The following is a 13,594-nucleotide window of genomic DNA, read 5'->3' as shown; positions in this document are numbered from 1 at the left end:
CAGACTGAGACAGGTCCCATACCACAGTCAGGCATCAGACTACACTGTGAATTGGGCCAGTATATGTAGGGTTGGTGTACGAGTGGTAAATATGAGGATGGTTTTGTTCACACAGTCCATATACTGTACTATTAGTTAGGTTTACCATAATGTGACTGCGACTGTATTGAGATTGGTTGTGGGTATGCACTTTCACACTGGTGTCTGTTACTCCATGCTGTTACATGCCTGTAGTGCCTGCTATATTTGCAATTACATGTGTATTCCCGATAGGAAATTTAGGTCAGTGTTGTGGCAGTCTGCCTGTAGTTTATCCAGTGCTTGGTGACATGTCTAGCAGTTCAGTGTATTTACCTAGTGTGATGTAATGTCCAGATATTAATCACTTGTACTGTTGCCAGGCCACCATATGTGTTGTGTATTTCTAAAAAAGCAGTGGGATGCTGTGAAGATGTATGCCACTAACTAGTGGGAAGTATGTGGGCTTGGATCCTCTGCTCCTCCAGTTATGTGTTAGGGCAGACAGGAGGGTGTGAATGCATCAACTGTGTGAGATTATCTACTCCAGTATTTGTGTTATATCCCCATTTTCATGGCTATAAATATTCCCTTTGTCACACATCTTGCACTAAAGAGTTCTGTGATTACCTCTGGACTGACCAGATTGTTTAAGACTGTCCACAATTATTGGCCATATTTCTGCTGTATTCCACAGGATCATTACTGTTATTTGTGTGGTACTTCACTATGATGATTTTATTATGTCTGTCAATAACTGATGGCATACATGTCAGTTTCAGAAGAGCCTTCATACACAACATGTCTGTTGACACAACTCATTACTGTAGCAACATTCTACATTTATAACTGCAGTAATTATATAAAGTTCCCCTGCACTAAGAGTTTGTGAGTTATGGTACTGAGGTATGACTCTGCAACATGTTATGGGCATATGTTATATATATATATATATATATATATATATATATATATATATATATATATATGCATATATATATATATATATATATATGTGTGTGTGTGTGTGTGTGTGTGTGTGTACATGTATACTTATTCATATATATATATATATATATATATATATATATATATATATATATATCCTTGTTATGTGTAAACATGAGTTTTGTATATACCTTCTCAGATGTATCACACCATATTTATCTGATATGTGTATATTTGTATATTTAGATATAAAAACATGACTGATTCAACACTATTTCCACTAACAAGTAGTAAACAATTGTAGTAGTCAAAGCAGCTGTTCACTACTATTCAGTATGTGTACTGAATGATATATTTGAACAAGGAACAGACATTTATACAGCTCAGATGGCTTAGTGGTTAAGTGCTGTGACTATAGTCTGCAGGGCCCTGGGTAAAAGACCTGCAAGGACTGTTTATTTTGTTGCTAGGCAGAACAAGGGCTGTTGGATAAAGAGTGGTTAAGGCGTTTTGAGCAGCTTTAAGTGGGTTTGCATGGGTTTGCACAACGGTAAGTGGGGCTAACATACGGTTAAATGAAAAGGCGCTTACACCGTATAGGCTTTGCTTGCCAGTGCACAAATCTGCTTAGCATTTACATTTAAGCAATGCTTACACCTGCTAAGCATAGCTCAGCCCTGGTAACCAGTGATCACATTCCCTTCAGATAAAATATCAGGGTAATGACATCTTTAATAAGTGTATTTAATTCCATGTACATAACATGCTTCTATGTGCTGTCATTACAGTAGCAAGGGATGTGAGTATACTGTATGGGACATCCGAGTATACATGTCTAGTACCTCAATCTTTTCTATTTGTATGTGTTTCATACATGGGTAGTATCCCAGGTTATATGCAGTCACACTTTCATGTATTGTATCATTACGTTACTACTTTTAACAGTGCTATTCCAAGTAATAGTAGATTGCAGATTGTAGTACTGGAACCATACACCCCTGCATGCAAAGCTGGACTCTGAGTATTATCGTGTTCTTGGTGTGTGAGCTGTATGTTATTAAGTATGTCCTATTGTATATTGATCTGATATGTGGATATTAACTGTAGACTGCTATGTGTTTAGGACATGTCATTGAGGGCTGCTGTTATGTAGTAATGGCATACCTATCAGTGTCAGATGTCTATCTGTCAAAACATTCATCCTAATGCATAACCTGTTACCTAGCTAATTTCTGTCTGTCCTCTGTACAGATGTGTTGATGTCAGGTATCCATCTTGGCTGTTTACAGGCAATCTCTGATTGACTCACACTGAAATGTCTGCCCAGCTGTGTTATGAATACCACAGCTAGGAAACCCCACCCTGTATGCACCACGTGCCATGGATACCTCAACCAGATTACCACAGTCAACAGAAAATGCTTGGGTACAGGTCCCTAACCCAGACACTGGCCATGTTAAGTAATATATGTTGCATATATGTCAATTGGAGCACTTCACTGGCCCTCTGCAAGAGAAAAACAGATGATTTGATGTTGAATTTTCACTGTCTCCCTGGGGATTACTCAAGTGGCATTAGCTGATTGATGGCCTGCTGACAAATGTCATGTGGCATGATACCAGTGTAACTACATGCCGTACTCTTCTCATCTCTCAATGGACATTAGCCTGGTACACACTTAGGAACACTAGCACCTATGGACCTCAGTACTGACAAATTTGTCAGTGAGCATTACTGAGAATAACAGTGTCTGTGTATTTGTAAACTTGTAGTTGAAAATACTCTGAGGGCCTTCTCACCCACTACACCCCCATTGCTATACTTAGAAATGGATGCTGCTGTAATTGACATTAAATGTACGTTGTTACACTCTTCACCCTATGAGCTACCTGGAGCTTGCAGTACCTGTATATCACTGTTCTACAAATGGTTCGATAGGCATGAGTTACCCTCTGAGTCCTGACAAGTGTGTGTGTGTGTGTGTGTGTGTGTGTGTGTGTGTGTGTGTGTGTGTGTGTGTGTGTGTGTGTGTGTGTGTGTGTGTGTGTGTGTGTGCACGCACACAACTGTGTGTGAGTGTGTTTATTTGTAGGAGACAGAATTCTGAAGCCACATTCTCCAAATACAATAAATCTTGCCATACATTATAAGGGATAGTGATTTTGCTGACATTAGGAGAGCCATGACAAACCCTCACCTTACTATCCCTGTGGCATGTGCAATAAATGCATATCCCTGTAGTAGCACTGATGAGATAGACAAGGGTTTGTATCGCAGTCCTGGTCAATCTGTGATTGTGGATATGTCAGATCATTATCATGGGTTTCATTGAGTACAATATCCAATGTGGGGTATGGGTTCCCCCAGTACATGTCCCAAGGTCCACTGTATGAGGACCTCTGTCACCATCAACCATACAGGTAACTGACTACACTATCCAGCCCAATGATGCATGTGCTGTGTGCAAAAGCTCTGTAACAGAATGGACTCACTGACAAGGTAGTTAGCACTGCCAAACCCAGGTCTGTCAAATGTGTCTATGACTGTATGTGTTTGTCAGTGTGTACATTACAGTATGTCATACTATGTATTGTTCATTAACACCCAGTGCATCCCCCATTACCATACCATACAAGGCCTGGTAATGTTCTTCACTTAACAGGAAACTTGGGACACACCTCACCCTAAAAGCTTTATGGTGTGTGCAATTAAGGCCAAACACATTAGTAGCAATAAGTACCTAGGTAGGGGTTCTACTCTCAGTGTTACCAAGTCCGTGTCTGTGTGTATGTGAGGGGATCTACTTCAGTTTGCAGAAAATATATGTCCCAGGAGATCATTTGTCCGAGAACTAACTGTCAAAAGGTAACATTTCAAAGCAATCATCTTGTGGAAATACATTCAATCAAAACTAGTAGTGGATGTGTACATGCCCACTTCCCCACTGTACAGCTGTACAGTGATACTGGAGTTGGTATATATAGATGGATGTGGTTGTTGTGGGCACAGCCACCCACATTGGGGTTATTGCTGTGTGTATCCCCCCGAATGGTGTGCCGTTAAACTGTACAGTTTATGTTAGGTTAAGTAGTTGTTAATCACACTATGTGTGTTTCTATGCCACCGCACACCCTCCAAAGTGGGGGGCTGTGCCATGCACACCAGCGCACCTATGTTTACCAACTCTAGGATTGCACTATATTGGGGAAGAGGACATATACCCTCCCAGTACCATCATCAATGACATTAAACTGGCACACTGATTATTTACTAATGTGATGTTTTGGCAATTTGGTGTTGGTGGAAATACATAGGCCAAAACAAATTCACTGCAAAATGAAGTACATCCATGTGAACAGTATTCTCTGTGTATTGCATCAACACCAATGCCTATGTGTGTGTGTTATTCACAAACATTTGGTGTGTGCCACTCAGTACACTTATCATTGTCCACTGTAAAAGAGCTGCTTACATCAGCCACCATGCACTCACCTGTATACACCCCTCAGACCTATCAGCCATGGGGCACATGCAGTAACTGTTATACAGACCTGTTACCTGTGTTCAGCTGTACCCGGGATATGACACAGTCAATGTCTCACTGCAGTACCACACCCCTTGTAGAAAAGGACAGCAGACCAACATCCTGGTGACACATAGGCACCTAGAACACAAACAGAATACATTATGGAGACCACAATCATTCAGTGTTAATAACAGCTATAATGCATCATGTATGGACAGCTACACACCCTGATGTGTAAAAATTAATCAATCCAGCTGAAAACACGTTAAACAGCATTACATTGCTAAACCTCATTCACACTGTGCATCAGAACCATATTAGCATGTCCCTGCATCAATGGTATGAATTACAGGGATGTGGCACAGGTATCATCATATGCACAGGGTGTGTTGTGGGTTTGCCAGAGACTTGGGCTGAGCCATTTGGTTGACATCATGTGTGTGAGTTAGGGAGTTCTTATTTAAATGAGCTGTGCAGATGTGGTGTGTGTAGGTATGGAGGTGCCCTAGCTGTGTTGATATTGTGTGTGTGTGTGTGTGTGTGTGTGTGTGTGTGTGTGTGTGTGTGTGTGTATGTGTGTGTATGCATACATTTCTGCCATGTGGCTGCCCTATACAGGAGTTTGTTGGAAAGCTGCAGACCTTACATGGCAGGGTGTACAGTTCACCATGTCTGACCACGGACACGGGAACTGTGCCTGCCAGGGGTTCCATGGGGCACTACCAGGCAGATACCAAGATAAGGTACTATCTTCTGATGATGACATTTGTCCGCTGGATCCACATCCCTCTTGGGACCAGCCAAGACCACATGCACATGGCCTGCTGTGTTGTGGTGTGGACAGCACCCCCTGCAGTGCTGGTGCTGGTACTGCCACTACAGGAGCAGCTGTGAATTTTTGCACATCCATGTAGACCTCCACCTGTTGGTGTTGCTGACCTATGGCCATATGGCCAATGCTATAATCCCACCATATGCTCTACTACAGACACCACATGGTTGAGGATTCCCACCATCTCACCCAACCATCTATCTAGGACCTCTGCAAAATACCGGTGGACACCTGCAAGAACACGGATGTTGTCATGTACAGCAGGAAGAGTAGCCCTCTGGAGCCTCAGTCTATCTCTGGTGCAGCATTCCATACATGCCTGCACCTCCATGATGGCCCGAAACATGCATCTGGTGACACCTGCTGTGCCACTTCTGCCAGAAACATGATGGCCAGAAGCCCTCCTACAAGCACCCTTGTATATCTGCCTGTGTGGTACCTCGTCAGTCATTTGGCTATGACTGCTGTGTACAGACACACTCGCCATAGTCACCACACTTTCCAGTCCTATGCCACCACCCACCAACTGTCCCTCATCTATAGCCACTGGTGATGGGGTATGTATGGGCCTTGTGACTGTGTGCAGGGATGGGTTGGATAAAAGTGTGATTTCAACAATTGGCACAGATTCAGCCCCTGATAACCCTGCCTGTGCCTCACTATGCCTATCATAATTGTCAGAGTCTGTATGGACACTAACATCTATTTGCCTGCAGGAGGGACCCTAACCTACCTCGCCACCTGTGAGGGGCAGACAGGAAATGTAGATTAAGACCTATATGGTATGGTTTACTTCTACACACACACACACACACACACACACACACACACACACACACACACACACACACACACACACACACACTTACAGGTGAGGTGGCATAAATATATTGTACAGACCTCTCATTACCCAACAGTCAACATGCATCATGTATGGCACTCAACAGCGTGCACTGCAGCCATACTCAATCCTCATTACCAACATTATACATCTCTGGAACACACTGCACCCATGTACACAGTATTGCTGTGCACCTGTACAGCACACTGGCATGTACTGTGCAACAAACCTCACAAGTGTACACACCATTGCTGAATGTGTATATGTGTGGCAGTTATGTTTGCTCTGTTGCTCACAGCCTTTATGTGTTTGTCTGACACATATCTGGGATGATATGAGGACTGATGTCAGTAATTAATGCCTGTCCTTTGATTTTCAGATATCATCAGCAGTACATGTATTTGCATAAAATCTGGTTACAACAACGACATTCAAACCTTAATGTGGATATGAGTAGTGTACACGCCTTTGTTGACATGCCAGCCTTTTCTATGATATGCAATGGGGCCACAATACTGCATTTGTTAACATTACATACACCTGATATGTGACATATAACCTGTGCAATCCAAATGTGGTATCAAACAAATGTGTCAGTCATGCAGATGCTGAATGAGATGCATGCAATATGTGGTTTGCATAAGTGTGCACACCCTTAACACAATGGTTTGTTGAAGCACCTGTTAAATGAACTACAGCAGTCACTGTTCCTGGAAGGGGTATACTAGCATGGTCCATCTTCACTTGCCATTATTTGGTCACTCTTCCCTACAAATGTCCCCCAACTCTGCTAGATTGCAAGGTCAGCTCATGTGCACAGCCCTTGGAGGTCACACAGTGGCTTCACTATTGCTGTAGAGTCAGGGTTATATCTGTCACAATTCATAACTTTCACTGAGTTCAGATACAACCATTCTTAGCAAGCTTTAGATGTATGCTTCAGGTAACTGTTGTATTTCAAGCCAACACCCCTCCCCAACCTCAGCCTTATTGCAGATGTTTGACAACTATGGGCCACACATGAGTGTTATTTTGCAGTGTTCCAAATTCCAAACACCATGTGTACTGGCCTAGTTCCAGCTAATGAACAGCAAATCTAAAGGTGTACACTGGCATCAGCAAGCTAAATATTGGGGATGGTGGCCATAAGGTGGGGTAGTGTTCTTGTGCACCACATGTATTTTTATGAATATTTTCTGTAGGTTTGAGCATTGGTCTCATGACACCATTACACATTGCAACACATGCCTTTGAGAGACTTGATGTTATGCTTATGCTACCTGTAGAGAGCATTGGATGATGTATCATGTGGGACAACTCTTTTGTCTGATTACCCTAACCCATAGGCCACACTTATGCAGAATCCAGGCAATTGTCGACACAGGTACTGCACAGGCAGTACTTGGTAGACATTTCTGCAAGTCCCTCAGTATTGCTGCATGTTTCTGGGCAGCCTCCATGACCAGTGTGCAACATATTTTGTCATCTGTTTTGAATGGGCATCTGTTTATTTTCTGCATCAATGTTGTCCCATACTTCATGACTGTCTGTGCTGTTTGCCATAGTATATGCAATGGTGAGGTAAAGCTAATTTTCCCACTCCTGAGTGCTACCTTTCGGATATGGGATCCATTTCATGGTTTGTAAGATGTGTGCAAGCCACAGCTGCCTCTGTTGCAGGTGAGTGGGCAAATGTCATGGACATACTTCCCAAATCACAACCATGACTTGGTGTGACATTGAGGCCCTGTACTTGATGGAAGGTGTGCACGCAAGAAGAGTGAATGCTATCAGTACATCACAAGCTGCTTCCATAATTTGTTATTTGTAGTGTGTGCACATATGTTTCCAGTGTTTGTTAAGGTATATATTTCCCATATCTGTTGTCCTAACATAGGATTCCATATTGCACATGCATCGCTCATGTTAAGATCACATTGCAGGTTGTAAAAGGTATGGAATGTGGTATTGTGATTTGCCGTTGTTTATATCAGGAACAGTTGCCATTGTATTAGTTGTGCATACACTGTTGTAGCCACTGTATAAGGGTAATGTTTCAAACATTACCCTACTGTAGGCCATTTGTCCCACCATTATGTTCATCTCTGTCCACACATCTTGCACTGACAGGATGTTAGGTATACTGCAGGACTCTTACATACTCTTCAGATATACCACCATGGTGACCACTGTGATGCAGTGCAGTTAACACCAACAATAAGCAAACATATACAGCATGCATTATGGGTAGGTGTGTTAAATGTGTGCATGGGAAATAGCATGGCCATAACTTGCTTGGTGTATTGGCAAACCTGAACAAAACAACTCCATACTCACCAGCTATGGGCTGCTGCCCCAGCTGTATACTAGAGGGACCTATATAGTTGTGAGACAGATGTAATGTCAGTAGGCACACCTGTGGCATTGGTACTGGGTGGGAGCAGCATTTCAGCACATCTACAGTACAAACCCACAATACTAGAGATTATGCACATCTGTTCATTACTACACTGCAGCAACAGACTATCTTATCTGACATATGCATGTAGATGCTTTACAGATGAAAATAGATAAGCAGCAGTGGTGTAGTAATGTTCACTGGGGCTTTACCTACATGCTCCTCATCCATTGTGTGGGTGACATCCACCTCCACAATGCTGTCTTCAGCCTGCTGGCTTGGCTGGTGGGTGGTGCCCCAAGGCTGGCAAGGAGGTCCTCAGCATGTGTCAGTGAGGGCTGCATGGCATGACCCCCACCTGTGGCTAGCTGGTCCCTCCTAACTGCGGCTGCAAGGTGACGGCATGGTGGATCAGATCAGTGCATCGATGCCACACCTGTTCATAATTTCAATTGTGCAGGCTGACAGCATTTACCCTGTGGACGAGCCCGTTCCACAGGGCGGTCCTCTCCTGTACATCCTGGGTCCAGTGGCTAAAATGGATGGCATGACGTATGATGATGTACTGGAAGATTGCATTGTTTTTCAGGTTTGTGAATGCAGGCAGACATTCCTGAGACATTGTAATAGGAAGACATAAATATGAAAAAAGGCCACAGGAACTCATACGGTTGCCCACGTGCACATCAACAGTGGATATTACTTGCAAATAATCCAGACTGTACCATAACACTGTAAGCTATCACGGCTCTGACATCTTGCATTACACTCCTGGCCCTGACAAGTCCAGTTCCCCCAATGTTGGGCACTTATTTTATTTATTTTTATTTTATTTTATATTTGTTGACTGGGTTTGTCCAACTAGGCTACAAATGCCCATTTTCAGTGGAGGCCCAAGGAGAAAAGCTCCAACAGAAAATATAAATTTTACATATTAAATACATATAGAAATACATTCATCAGTACCACAGATTACTGCATTACAGTGCCACATATTATATTACATTATATACTTAATGGCATAATCCACTATTCACTGTTCATTTCTGTGTAGAGGGATGATAGTGGCCATCTTCCATGTGGATGGTGTGTGGATGGTGGCATGTGTGTGTTTGACTGCAGTGTGTGATGGAAATGTGAGTACATGCCTGTGTTCATGTAGGGGGCAAACTGTGATGTTTACATGGCCCATTGAGACTTGCTGTTGGTGTCCTCAGTCAGCATTATGTCCATGCTCACCACTGATGTTGGCAGGAGTGTGGGTGATGTGCATATCCCCCTGTACTAATTTTGTGGACAGGGTACCACTGTTCCCGCGTATCCTGTCTGATGCAGGTTGCCTATATCCATGGCATGTGTGTATGAGGTGTGCTTTATCCCCAGTACAGATTGTCTTGTGTTACTGGCTCTGAGACTGCGTACATATGTGTAGACATGGTTGCAGTTGGCCTTGGTGGTTTGGATATGTCTGATTTCTAGTCATAGTCAGCCTTATAGTAAGTCACATGTGAACCTACATGCTTGCTCAGATAGAGATGCACTTGCTTCCAAGTTGTGGGCTGCGCCTATGTGTCCCTGTACAACCACTATAGCAACCTATTATGTGCTTTGTGTCTTGGTGCTGTCCACCATGGGAAATTACCCTATCGTTGGTGGAGGATGGTTGTACAAGTAAGATACTGCTGATTCCATATAGCTACAGTGGATATGAAGTGTGCACTCCCCTGTAACAATGCATGGTACTTTTGCAATTGGAACATGACCCCACAAAAGTACATGTCAACACTATCCCGCCTGTGATGTATCCTATAGCCTGCTCAGTTCAATAGGGAACATAACCTGTCCAGTAGAAGCATATGGGAATTAATACTCAGTACAGTAAGCCAGATTACTGTGTGTGCACACCCTTACACTGATATGTTGTGTAAACACCTGCTGAGATGATTACACCATCCATTTGTCTTGGTTTGTACTCTAACGTCATATCACATATTCACTTGGCAATGGTTGCTCACCCTCCATGAAATCGCTTTGTTTCTTTTTCAATAGAATTGTACAGGTTATGGGTTACATTTAAGGTGAGAATCATTTTGACATGACTTTATGTGGTCTCATTGGCAGACAGAACTGGCCTTCCAACATGGGTGTGTACACTTTTCTATCCAGTGTATATGGGTGTTGATATAGCTGTTAGTGGTAGGCATGGACAGTGGGTCATAGTACAGTTGTACACTTCTTTGATTACTATGTGATAAGCATGCCTACTGTAGTACACATATCAGTGTCATGGCAATGCAACAATCAGTAGCAGTACACATTGTATTTTGTTGTATGCAGTGACAGTGATATGCACATCCTGTTTTCTGGACTGCTTATGACCCATGTTATTACTTCTGTGCCTTTCAGCTTTTCATGCGCATACATACACATGCTCAGTGGATACCTGGTACACATTTGTGTTCTATGTCATTATGGCATACTGTATTTACAGTCTTGCAGCTCAGTTATACATCTCAACCTGTTATACCAGGACTTCTGGTCATTAGTCCACCTCACTTGGTGACAAAACAGGGAAGTCAATTTTGATAAAGTATCAATATAGCTGCCATAACACAAGTATATGTGTAAGTGACTACACATATCTGTCACAACTGTGAAATATGTCCAGAAGACCACTGTGCAGTTGAAAGTTATTAATTCAATATATCACATTCAGTTTAACACACACATCTGCAACAGTGCTTTACTGTGCTCATGTCCTATATAAGTATCCTAGATGTACAATACAAACATGTATAATACTCATATTCACAGGTAACATATGGATATGGGCAACATCCTGTTAACTGGCCTAGCAGTGGCACAGACACAACTGTTTGACAGACACTCTAGTGGTTGCCATATGTGAGCTTTTGTTTCCGATGGTGTGTCAGGCACCTCAGCTGTGACCCAACCTATCCACCTCTTAGAACATCATATTTGGACAAAGCCGTACATTGGGGGGGTATAAATATAGGGACAGATCGTAGATATGCCTAGTACAAACCTATGAAGTTTGTAGCATGATACACATTTTGCATTACCCATGACTGTTCTGAAGGTGGTGGGGTCTGCAACTCATGTGTCTAGCATGACTTCATTACTTCCACCTTCAGCTATTTGCCAGACTAATATAGATGTTTGGAGGAATAGAACAAACACTATGATGGCTAAATCTTGACATTCTGTAAAGATTTACACAGTTGACAGGTATGGCCCACTGCAGACAGAGCCAGATGCTATGTCCATAGCATCTGTTCAGTAGGACATTATTACAGCGAGTATTGATGGCACATATGCATCTTTCATAATCATCTATCCCATTATTACAGACCGAGTACTACATTCAATTACATGCTTACATGTTTCACATTCCTGGTTTATCTGCAGGTTCCTTCTGTGTACAGGATGTCTTCTTGTTTCTTATTTTGAGGTTTTGTTTATGTGTTTTTTGGTCTCTCTCTCTCTCTCTCTCTCTCTCTCTCTCTCTCTCTCTCTCTCTCTCTCCACTACTGGGATCAAGCTTGTTTGAATAGGTTAAAGTGTGACTTTTGTAGGCAATGCTTATGTTCAGGTGATGGCCTCTGCACCAATTGCTGTTCCCCACTTGCTAATTGCATGCAGGCAGCTGTGTAGTTCTTCTAATAGCCAATGTCATAGCAACCCACTACTATAACCACATCATGTGGGTGTTGTCCCTTTACCTTTCCTATATGGAAGACATCCTTCATGTGTGGGGGCAGCAGTGTTACAGACAGCAGGCAGGAATACCTCTTACAATAGGACTTATGGACACAGGCCAACTACATGTTTGTATAAAGTTCCAGACCTAGGGACAGTGTGAGTATTGCTGTTTTACAGGTTCATAGGTTCATAGGTAGGTAATAGGCTATGTAAGCCTAGCCAACAAGGTTCCCTGGCTTACGCCACCCAGGAAAGTTATTTTCTTGTGACACTGTCGAGCAGAGACACAGAAGTGATCCCACGGGGTGTATTTCCTATTTCCCATCCACTCATCAATGAAGAGTGCTAATGAAGAACTTTACTTGACATAAATGGGTATCCTGCTCCAGAGTATGGGAAGTCTCTGGGACAGGAATCTATCCCTCCAGCATGTCCTGTTTATTGTGGTGACAAGGTTTAGGTCCCTAGACCGTGTAGCTTGGAGGGATTGGGATTTCTTTAGGTGCAGCATGTCCAACAGCTCTGGGTTTGACATAGCTTTATATGTTAGGCAGAGATCACCTCGGAGTAGATGATATGCTACAGAGTAAAGCTGGAGTGTTTTGAGGCGGTCAGTGTAGGACATCTGTTTGAGTTCAGTAATCCTCTTTGTGAGGTACTTCTGTGGCCTTTACAGCTGCTGCAGATGTCTTGTGAGGTGCATTCCAAAAGGGGTGTTGTACTCTATAATGGGCCTAATGGGTGTCGAGTAGAGGGGAACAATGACCTTTTTATTCCTGAATGAGAACTCTTTTATGATGAGGTGTGCCACGTAGAAGGACTTCCTAACTACTGTGGCGATGTGACTGTCAAAGGACAGACTACTGTCCAACTGGGTCCAAAGGTCTCTTATCACACATTCGGTGTTAAGTAGACTGCTGTCTATGTAGTAGTTCATGGGTACAGAGTTTTTACCAAAGGGGATGACAATGCAATTTTTGGCATTGAGCTTGAGGCCATGGCTCTGACACCAGGCATCTGTCTCAGTGAGGCCCTTTTGTAGGATTTCCATATCACTTGGGGACCCAACTATGATTCCTAGTTTGCAGTCATCTGTGAACTTCTGTGTTAGCCTGTACTTCAGAGAAGTAGATACCAAACAGGAGAAGTCCCAGGACTGAACCCTGTGGTACTCCACTTGTCCCTGGTTTGAGGTCAGACTTTTAAAGTGTGGGTTCTATCAGTGAGCCAGCTGGCAACCCATCTTGTGATGTAGGGATTTATACCTAGTTTAGTGAGTTTAGCCATAATTCCAAAATGATGGATGGT

The sequence above is a fragment of the Protopterus annectens genome, chromosome 2.part1 (assembly GCF_019279795.1).
Source record: "Protopterus annectens isolate FY-2018-M chromosome 2.part1, PAN1.0, whole genome shotgun sequence".
NCBI lineage: Eukaryota > Metazoa > Chordata > Ceratodontiformes > Protopteridae > Protopterus > Protopterus annectens.
This window is presented reverse-complemented; position numbering follows the sequence as displayed.